We start from the raw sequence: 9,766 nt of genomic DNA, 5'->3' as shown, positions 1-9,766 counted from the left end.
GTAGTTTAGGTAAACATTCCTCCAGCTACTGTGCACAGGGCCAGGCCTTGCTGCCCTCATGCAAGTAATTCATAGACCCGTTACCATGGAATATTCCTACCCCCTCGCATCTAGTGTAGACACTTAGACACTTGTACACGCACTAACAGTCAGTATAGAATAGATTCTATCCTAGAGACCTCTCCTTTTGGATAACACAGTTCTTTAAACATAGGATATTAGATATGATTTGGGATTAGGTTGACATGAACCCCAGACTTCTGTCTCCACATGTAGAGCTAAATGTCAATTCCCCTTCACCCTCTAGTTGCACGTCAATCACACGTCATGCGGCTGCGCGCGCATCTCTGCCAAATATTTCTGCTGACATTGCAGGATTCTCTTATGGATCCACCCACTTGTGACATCATGTATGATGACATTTATTAAATTACGCCCATGTACCGCCTCTATTAGTTACGTATGCACCTTTTATCTACACTATCAGCTGTTACGCCTCTTGCATCTGTTTTCACTGTAATGTATTTTCTATAAAACTGCCTATCTGTCAATAATGTATGCCCTTCCTTCCTGAACTTTCGTGGTGATGGAATAGAATGCCTACAATTCGAATTGTATTCCTTTGTATAGGAATAAAGCCTTTAAAAACCTCTAATACCACGGATTCTGCCTCTTATATTTACTGAGTTATTCTTAATAGACTTTACCGCATAAAAAATAGTACCGGTAACGAAATATTTACCACAATACCCTGCCAACTTATGGCGAACAAAGCGGTACAAAAGGGGGATTCACGCTGTGGCACTGAATGGCAGTGGCACAGCGCCCAGAGCATCTATTACCAGCAAAAACAGAGGAGACAACAGTGAAAAATGGAAGGGAGACTGTTGGAAAGGCGTCCGCCGGGAGGGGGTTCGATACACGTCTTGCCCACCCCTTTGACCCACCTCTCCCAAGTAAGCCGAACCAGGCGCGCACACCCTGATCTGCACTGTGAACAGAGGGACACCACACGTATTCTTTGTAGGACGATAAGTTCTTTTATCGATGATTTCAAGGGATCTTTATGACCCAAAAGGCAAATAGTACAGCAGTGGCGCAACGTACCACAAATCAGTCGTGGGGAATGGGGGTAGCGGGACAGTCTTTCAAGATAGTGTCTCTGCGAAATACCCTGCGGAAGCTCACAATCCTCGAGCTGGAGGGTGTCGTGTCTCTGGGCGATCTCTTAACGAGTCGTCCTCAAGGGGAGCGCCGCGAGTCTCTCAGCAGGCACAGGTGGTCGGAGTTCAGGAGCCGCGATTCCGTCCGCAGGGCTCAGATGGTTCAATAGCTGGGGGGCCGCGAGTCACTCAGCAGGCCTAGGTGGATCAGTGTTCGGGAGCCGCGACCTCGTCCGCAGGGCTCAGATGGTTCAATAGCAAGAGGCCGCGAGTCACTCAGCAGGCCCAGGTGACTTCAGCGTTCAGGAGCCGCGACAGCGTCAGCAGGCTCAGATGGTTCCAGGTCTTCTCTGTCCTTGTTCCTCCGGCACCCCTTGTTATACTCCGCTCGTTCTTTGAAGTCCGGAGTGCTCGCAGAGGGGGGACTGGGGTGACGGAGGGGGTTCGGCGGGATTTCCTGCCGCTCACTTCTTTGGTCTTTTCAGGTGGGTCTGGGAGGGACCCCAGACGCTCGGTAGGGGAGGCGCCTGCTCCCCAGGGGCCTGGTGGCCGATTGAGTCCTCCCGGGGAAGGCGACCCGAGGTGTGACTGGGCTGGCGCCTCTGGGTCTGGCTCGAGGGTTCCCGCTCCCTCGGTTGAGCATGCGTGGTAGGGTGTCGAGTCTGTCAGGTCTCTGGCCGGCCCGTGGATCGGGGGTGGCTGGGGCGGCCGGAGTCGGGGATGTCGGGTCTTGAGGGTGGTTGCAGGTTGGCGGGATGATGGAGAGGGCAACGCCGTGAGGCCGGTCTCACACGCGTCCCCCCCAGCTGAAAGGCGTGGAGAACTACCCATCCACTGGGGGGTTCTCCTCGCCGAAGCGGAAGAACCGGGACAGGCCGTCGGCGTTGGCATGATCCGTCCCGGGGCGATGTTCGACAGTGAAATCCATCCCTTGGAGAGAGATGGACCATCGTAGTAGCTTGGGGTTCTCCCCCCTCATCCGCATTAGCCACTGCAAGGGCCGGTGGTCCGTCTGTACTCGAAAATGGGTTCCGAACAAGTAGGGCCGCAGTTTCTTGAGGGCCCAGACTACGGCAAAGGCCTCTCGCTCTATAGTGCTCCAACGCTGCTCTCTCGGCAGCAGCCTTTGGCTGATGAAGGCTATGGGCTGATCAATGCCCTTGTCGACGAACTGCGAGAGCACGGCCCCGATGCCATGTTCGGATGTGTCGGTCTGGACCACGAACTCTCGGGAGTAGTCGGGGGCCTTGAGTACGGGAGCGGTGCACATGGCGGTTTTCAAGGCGTCGAACGCCTGCTGGCACTGGGGGGTCCACTGCACCTTCTGTGGAAGCTTTTTGGAGGTCAACTCTGTGAGGGGCCCTGCGATACTACCATAATTTTTAATGAACCTCCGGTAGTACCCCGTAAGGTCCAGGAAGGCCCGAACCTCTGTCTGCGTGGTGGGGGGCTCCCAGGACTTGATGGCATTGATCTTCGGCTGGAGAGGGGCGACCTGGCCGCTGCCCACCTGATGCCCCAGGTAGACCACGGAGCCTTGTCCGAGCTGGCATTTGCTGGCTTTCACTGTCAGGCCCGCTTGGCGCAGGGCCATTAGTACTTGGCGGAGGTGCTGGAGATGCTCGTGCCATTGAGAGCTGAATACGGCGATGTCGTCAAGGTACGCTGCGCTGAACTCCTCGAGTCCGGCCAGGACCTTGTTCACCAACCGCTGGAACGTGGCTGGGGCGTTTTTCATCCCGAACGGCATGACCCTGAAGCGGTAGTGGCCATCTGGCGTGGAGAAGGCAGAGCGCTCTTTCGCCCCTTCCGTGAGAGCGATCTGCCAGTACCCGCAGGTCAGGTCGAAAGTGCTGAGGAACTGGGCGGCCCCCAGGCGGTCGATGAGCTCGTCGGCTCGGGGAATAGGGTGAGCGTCTGCGCGGGTGACCGCATTGAGCCCCCGATAGTCTACACAGAATCTTAGTTCGGGGGCGACCCCTGGGGAGGCAGCCTTCGGGACCAGAACCACCGGGCTGGCCCAGGGGCTGTCGGAGGGCTCGATGACCCCTAGGTTGAGCATTTTCTGTACCTCGGTCTTGATGCAGGTGCGGACCCGGTCAGGCACCCGGTAGGCTCGGTGTCTCACAGGCGGGCAGTCGCCGGTGTCCACGTCGTGGACACACCAGTCGGTCACCCTTGGAATGAGGGAGAAAAGGTCTGCGAATTGTCCGAGCAGCTGGCGGCAGTCGTCGGCCTGCTGGGGAGTGAGGGTGTCCGACAGTTTCACACCCTCCACGGAACCGTCCAGTTCTTTTGTGCACAGGAGATCGGGCAGGGGTTCAGTGTCCTCTTCTGCCCCCTCATCGGTGGCCAGTAGCAAACTCAGTTCTGTCCTTACGAAGTGGGGCTTGAGACGGTTTACGTGGAGGACCCGGAGGGGGTTCCGTGGGGATTGTACGTCGACCAGATACGTGACCTGGCTCTTCCGTTCGACCACCTTGAATGGACCAGTCCATTTGTCTTGTAGGGCGCAGGGTCTCACCGGAGCCATGACCCAAACCTGCTGGCCCGGCTGGAACTCGACCAAGGTTGCGTTCTGGTCATACCAGCGCTTCATTTCTTCTTGGCTGGCCTCGAGGTTAGCCTCTGCAAGTTCCCTAAACTTCCTCGTCTGGTTGCGGAGCGCCAGGATGTAGCGGAACACATCTGGGGGTGTCCCCCGGGGGCTTGTCTCCCAGCCCTCTTTGACCAGGCTTAGGGGCCCTCGAACGGGATGTCCGTACAGCAGTTCGAAGGGGCTGAACCCCAGAGACTTTTGGGGAACCTCCCGGTACGCGAACAGGAGGCAAGGGAGGAGGACGTCCCATTTCCGGCGCAGGGGCTCTTCGAGGCCCAGGATCATTCCCTTCAGAGTTCGGTGGAAGTGTTCCACCAGGCCGTTGCCCTGGGGGTGGTAGGGGGTCGTGAATTTATACGTGACTCCGCACTGCTGCCACAGGGACTTCATGTAGCGGGATATAAAGTTCGTGCCGCGATCACTCACAACCTCGCGGGGAAATCCGACCCGGGAGAAGATCCCCATGAGAGCCCGGCCCACCACGGGAGCCGTCACGGTGCGGAGGGGGATGGCCTCGGGGTAGCGGGTGGCATGGTCCACCAGGACGAGGATGAATCTGTGGCCCTGGGCGGTCTTCGGATCCAGGGGTCCCACGATGTCGATGCCGACCCGCTCGAACGGGGTACTTACAACGGGGAACGGTTGTAAGGGAGCTTTGCGTTTTCCGCCACTCTTCCCACTGCCCTGGCACGTGAGGCAGGACTTGCAGTGTGTTTCTACATTCGCTCGCATCTTGGGCCAATAGAAGTGGGTCACCAATCGCTGGTATGTCTTGTCTTGGCCTAAGTGTCCTGCCAAGGGTACATCGTGGGCCAGGCCCAGGAGGAGGCTCCGGAACCGCAGGGGTACCACCAGTACTCGTGCTGCGCCTAGCTCGGCGGACTTTTGCTCGCTGTAGAGGAGGCCATTGTCCCAATAAACCCAATGGGTTCCGGTTTGATCACCGGCGACCTGGGCTTCGGCTTGTTGTCTAAGTCCCTCGAGGGAGGGGCAAGTGGTCTGTTCCTGGCAGAACTCTTCGCGGGAGGGCCCCCCTTCGCAGTGCCACTGGGCCAACTCGGGCAGTTCTTCGGGTTCCATCGGGGCCTCTGGGGCGGAAGGTTCCGGTCCTTCCCCTGGGTTAGTGTCTCCTTCTTCCTCGGAAGGAGGGTTGTCTGCTTCTGGTAGGGGGTCCCTGTCCTCGGGGAAAGTGTTCGGTAAGAGGGCTTCACCGCCCTTGGAGGGGGCCACTCGTGCGGTCATGGAGCGCGTGGTGGCGCAGACCCATTCCGGTAGGCCCATCATCTCTAGGTGGGCTCTTCGTTCTACCTGCCCCCACGGGGAATTTTCCAGGTCGTTGCCCAGGAGGCAGTCTACGGGCTGCGAGGTCCGGACCGCTACCTTCAGTTCTCCGGAGACCCCTCCCCACTCGAAGGGCACCAGGGCCATCTGGCAGAGGCTCTCAGAATTGTCGGAGGATACGACCGGACAGAGTGCCCCGGCTAGGATCTGGTCTTCGGAAATTAGGCTGCGGTGGACCGCGGTGACACTCGCCCCGGTGTCGCGAAGGCCCTCGACTCGGTGGCCGTTGATAGTCACCTGTTGTCAGTATTTCTCTGTGTTGGCGGGCAAGGGTGTCCCGGGGACCATTTCTCGATCACCAAGGGAGACCAGGGCCATGGCCGCCGGTTCCCATTCCTCGGAGTCTTCCATTTCTTCCCCCAGAGCCACGGAGGCCATCTGCCGGGTCGTGGGGTTGGTCGTTGTGGTTCGCTGATACTGGGGACACTGGGGGTCATTGGCGTAGTGTCCGGGCTGCTGGCAGCGGAAGCAGGTGATCCTAGCTCGTGGACCGGGTCGTCCTGGGGCTCCGGTGCTGGCTGGAGACTGGGCCGAACCCGCCGCTGGTGGGCTGCTGGGGGGGCTGGTGGAGGACCCCCCGGCAAAGTCTCTTGGTCGGCCGTGGTTCCCTCCGCCCCTCTGGCGGGGGGGACCCTGACTGTTGCGGCCGTAGTCCCCCACGGGGCCCCGGGTGGCCCGGGTGTTCACCCAACGATCAGCCTCAGCGGCCAGCTTCCGAGGGTCGGTGAGTTTACTGTCTAGGAGATGCTGGCGCAGTTCTATAAAGCAATTGGCCGCTAAATGTTCCCAGGCGATCAGATCGAACAGTTCTTCGAAGGTGGAGACCTTGCTGCCCTTGATCCACCCGTCCAGAGCTCGGCTGTAAAAGTTCACGTATTCGACCCACGTGGTGCCCGGTATCTTTTTGCAATCTCGGAACCGTTGTCGGTACATTTCGGGGGTGAGTCCGTACCGGCCCACGAGGGCTTCCTTCATGTGGCTGTAGGAGTTCATGACCGCGGAGGGCAGATCGAGCAGGGTGTCCCTTCCTTCGCTTAAGAACCGGCCCCATAGGCCAGCCCCCCAATCCTTCTGCGGGACTCGGTGAGAGGTCATGGCGACTTCGTAGGCTTTAAACCACTGCTGGATATCATCGTTCTTATAATACTCCTTGACCACATCCTTGGGGATGTGAACTTTGGTTTCCCCGGCGGGAGCGGGCTGGGGATTCCCGGGCGGCTGTGACTTTTCGTGTCTAGCCCGCCACTCAATTTCCTTCAGGCCGCGTTCATGTTCTAGCTGGAGTTTCTTTTCGTCGTGCTCCCTTTGGAGTCTCTTCTCTTCGAGTTCCCCTTGTAGCCGTAACTGCTCGACGGCTAACTTCTTCTCTGCCAGTTTTATCTCTCCCTCGATTTTTAGTTTTGCCAGTTCCAGTTCGTGGTTGCGGCTTCTCTCTCGGTCCGCTAGTTCCTCGGAGGACAGGTTCCCCTCTGGCCCGTTGTTTCTCGCCGGGGTGCTTGTTTGTTCATGGGTGGAGTCTCTTTCCGTTTGGGTCGGGGGCGCCCCCGTCTCGACCCAGGCTTTCAGTACTTTCTGGTAGTCTTCCTTTGTGCTCAGTCCGGTGGTAGCGATGCCAAGGTCTTTGCAAAACTGTTTTAGTTCTCTATGCGTGTAATAGTCCAGTTGATCTTCTCGGAACGGTGAGCTTATTTCGGTACCTGTGGCACCCAGGGAGGTTTCTCCTTCCATTTCTGTTTGGTAGTGCGTCAGTCGTTTACTGCACGCTCTCCTTCGGTGTCGGCTCGGATCCCGTCGTCTGCCACCAAATGTTGGAAAGGCGTCCGCCGGGAGGGGGTTCGATACACGTCTTGCCCACCCCTTTGACCCACCTCTCCCAAGTAAGCCGAACCAGGCGCGCACACCCTGATCTGCACTGTGAACAGAGGGACACCACACGTATTCTTTGTAGGACGATAAGTTCTTTTATCGATGATTTCAAGGGATCTTTATGACCCAAAAGGCAAATAGTACAGCAGTGGCGCAACGTACCACAAATCAGTCGTGGGGAATGGGGGTAGCGGGACAGTCTTTCAAGATAGTGTCTCTGCGAAATACCCTGCGGAAGCTCACAATCCTCGAGCTGGAGGGTGTCGTGTCTCTGGGTGATCTCTTAACGAGTCGTCCTCAAGGGGAGCGCCGCGAGTCTCTCAGCAGGCACAGGTGGTCGGAGTTCAGGAGCCGCGATTCCGTCCGCAGGGCTCAGATGGTTCAATAGCTGGGGGGCCGCGAGTCACTCAGCAGGCCTAGGTGGATCAGTGTTCGGGAGCCGCGACAGCGTCAGCAGGCTCAGATGGTTCCAGGTCTTCTCTGTCCTTGTTCCTCCGGCACCCCTTGTTATACTCCGCTCGTTCTTTGAAGTCCGGAGTGCTCGCATAGGGGGGACTGGGGTGACGGAGGGGGTTCGTCGGGATTTCCTGCCGCTCACTTCTTTGGTCTTTTCAGGTGGGTCTGGGAGGGACCCCAGACGCTCGGTAGGGGAGGCGCCTGCTCCCCAGGGGCCTGGTGGCCGATTGAGTCCTCCCGGGGAAGGCGACCCGAGGTGTGACTGGGCTGGCGCCTCTGGGTCTGGCTCGAGGGTTCCCGCTCCCTCGGTTGGGCATGCGTGGTAGGGTGTCGAGTCTGTCAGGTCTCTGGCCGGCCCGTGGATCGGGGGTGGCTGGGGCGGCCGGAGTCGGGGATGTCGGGTCTTGAGGGTGGTTGCAGGTTGGCGGGATGATGGAGAGGGCAACGCCGTGAGGCCGGTCTCACAGAGACCCACGCCAATGATGCCAGGTCTAACACGCATCCCCTCAAGCTGAAATGTGGGGAGAACTACCCATCCCCTTGGAAGTTCTCATCACTGAGGCGGAAACATCTGGACAGACCATCAGCACTGGCGTGTTCTGTACCAGGGCGATGTTCCACCGTGAAGTCCATACCCTGTAGGGAAATGGACCACCTCAACAACTTGGCATTCTCACCCCTCATCTGCATCAACCATCTGAGGGGCCTGTGGTCTGTCTGAACCCGGAAGTGAGTCCCAAACAGGTATGGTCTCGGCTTCTTTACTCCACCTCTGTTCCCGTGGAAGTAACCTCCTACTGATGAAGGCTACAGGTTGGTCTGGTCCCTCCTCATTCATCTGTGACAGAACAGCCCCCACCCCATGCTCTGAAGCGTCTGTCTGGACAATAAATTCCTTGGCAAAATTGGGCGCCTGGAGTATGGGTGCTGTGCACATGGCAGTCTTGAGGGCATCAAAAGCTCTCTGACAGGTGTCAGTCCAGTTCACAATCTTTGGCCGCTTCTTGGAAGTCAGCTCAGTCAAGGGTGCAACAATGTTGCCATACCCCTTGACAAACCTCCTGTAGTAACCCGTGAGTCCTAAGAAGGCCCTCACCTGGGTCTGGGTCCTTGGGGGCTCCCAAGCCAGGATGGTCTCAATCTTGGGCTGCAGGGGTGCCACCTGGCCACTCACCACTTGGTGTCCTAGGTATACCACAGAACCCTGCCCATTCTGGCACTTACTGGCCTTGATTGAGAGGCCTGCTCTGCGCAGCACCATCAACACTTCCCAGAGGTGGTGCAAGTGGTCCTCCCAGGAGGAACTAAACACTGCAATGTCATCCAGGTAGGCGGCACTGAAATCCTCCAGCCCAGCCAACACCTGGTTGACCAACCTCTGAAAGGTGGCAGGGGCATTCTTCATCCCAAAGGGCATCACACGGAACTGGTAGTGCCCATCTGGTGTGGAGAATGCTGACCTCTCCTTTGCCCCATCAGTTAAGGCGATCTGCCAGTACCCAGACGTTAGATCAAACGTGCTAAGGTACCGGGCAGCCACTAACCGATCTATCAGCTCATCAGCTCTGAGGATGGGGTGCGCGTCGGTCCTCGTGACCGAATTGAGACCTCGGTAGTCCACACAGAACCTACGTTCTGGAGTGTCACCAGGCGCTGCAGCTTTTGGTACCAAGACCACGGGGCTGGACCAAGGGCTGCTAGAGGACTCAATCACCCCCAGGGCAAACATTTTGGAGACCTCTTCCTTAACGCAGGCCCTTACCCTGTCGGTCACTCGGTAAGCCTTGTGCTTGACAGGAGGACTGTACCCCGTGTCTACCTCATGGACGCACCAATCAGTGACACCAGGCACCAGGGAAAACAAATCAGGAAATTGCCCCAACAGCTGGTGGCAATCTCTCTGCTGCTCTGGGGTCAGTGTGGTGGAGAGGACCACACCCTCCACTGACCCATCCTTCCCTCCTGCACACAGGAGGTCAGGAAGAGGCTCACTCTCCTCCTCCATCCCAGCATCCGTGGCAAGAAGCATGCCCACTTCAGACCTCTCAAAGTGGGGCTTCAGGCGGTTCACATGCAGGACCCGCAAGGGGTTCCTGAGAGACTTAAAGTCCACCAAGTAGGTAACTGAACTTTTGCACTCCACCACCTCAAATGGACCGGTCCACTTATCTTGAAGCGCACAAGGTTCCACTGGGGCCAGTACCCAAACCTTCTGACCAGGTTGAAACTCGACCAGAGTGGGATTCTGGTCGTGCCAACATTTCATCTCCTCCTGGCTGGCTTCCAGATTTGCCTCAGCAATTTTTCTGAAATGCCGAGTCTGGTTCCTGAAGGCCAACAT

This window comes from Triturus cristatus, chromosome 1_2 (assembly GCF_964204655.1).
Source record: "Triturus cristatus chromosome 1_2, aTriCri1.1, whole genome shotgun sequence".
Taxonomy (NCBI): domain Eukaryota; kingdom Metazoa; phylum Chordata; class Amphibia; order Caudata; family Salamandridae; genus Triturus; species Triturus cristatus.
Note: the sequence above shows the minus strand (reverse complement) of the source record.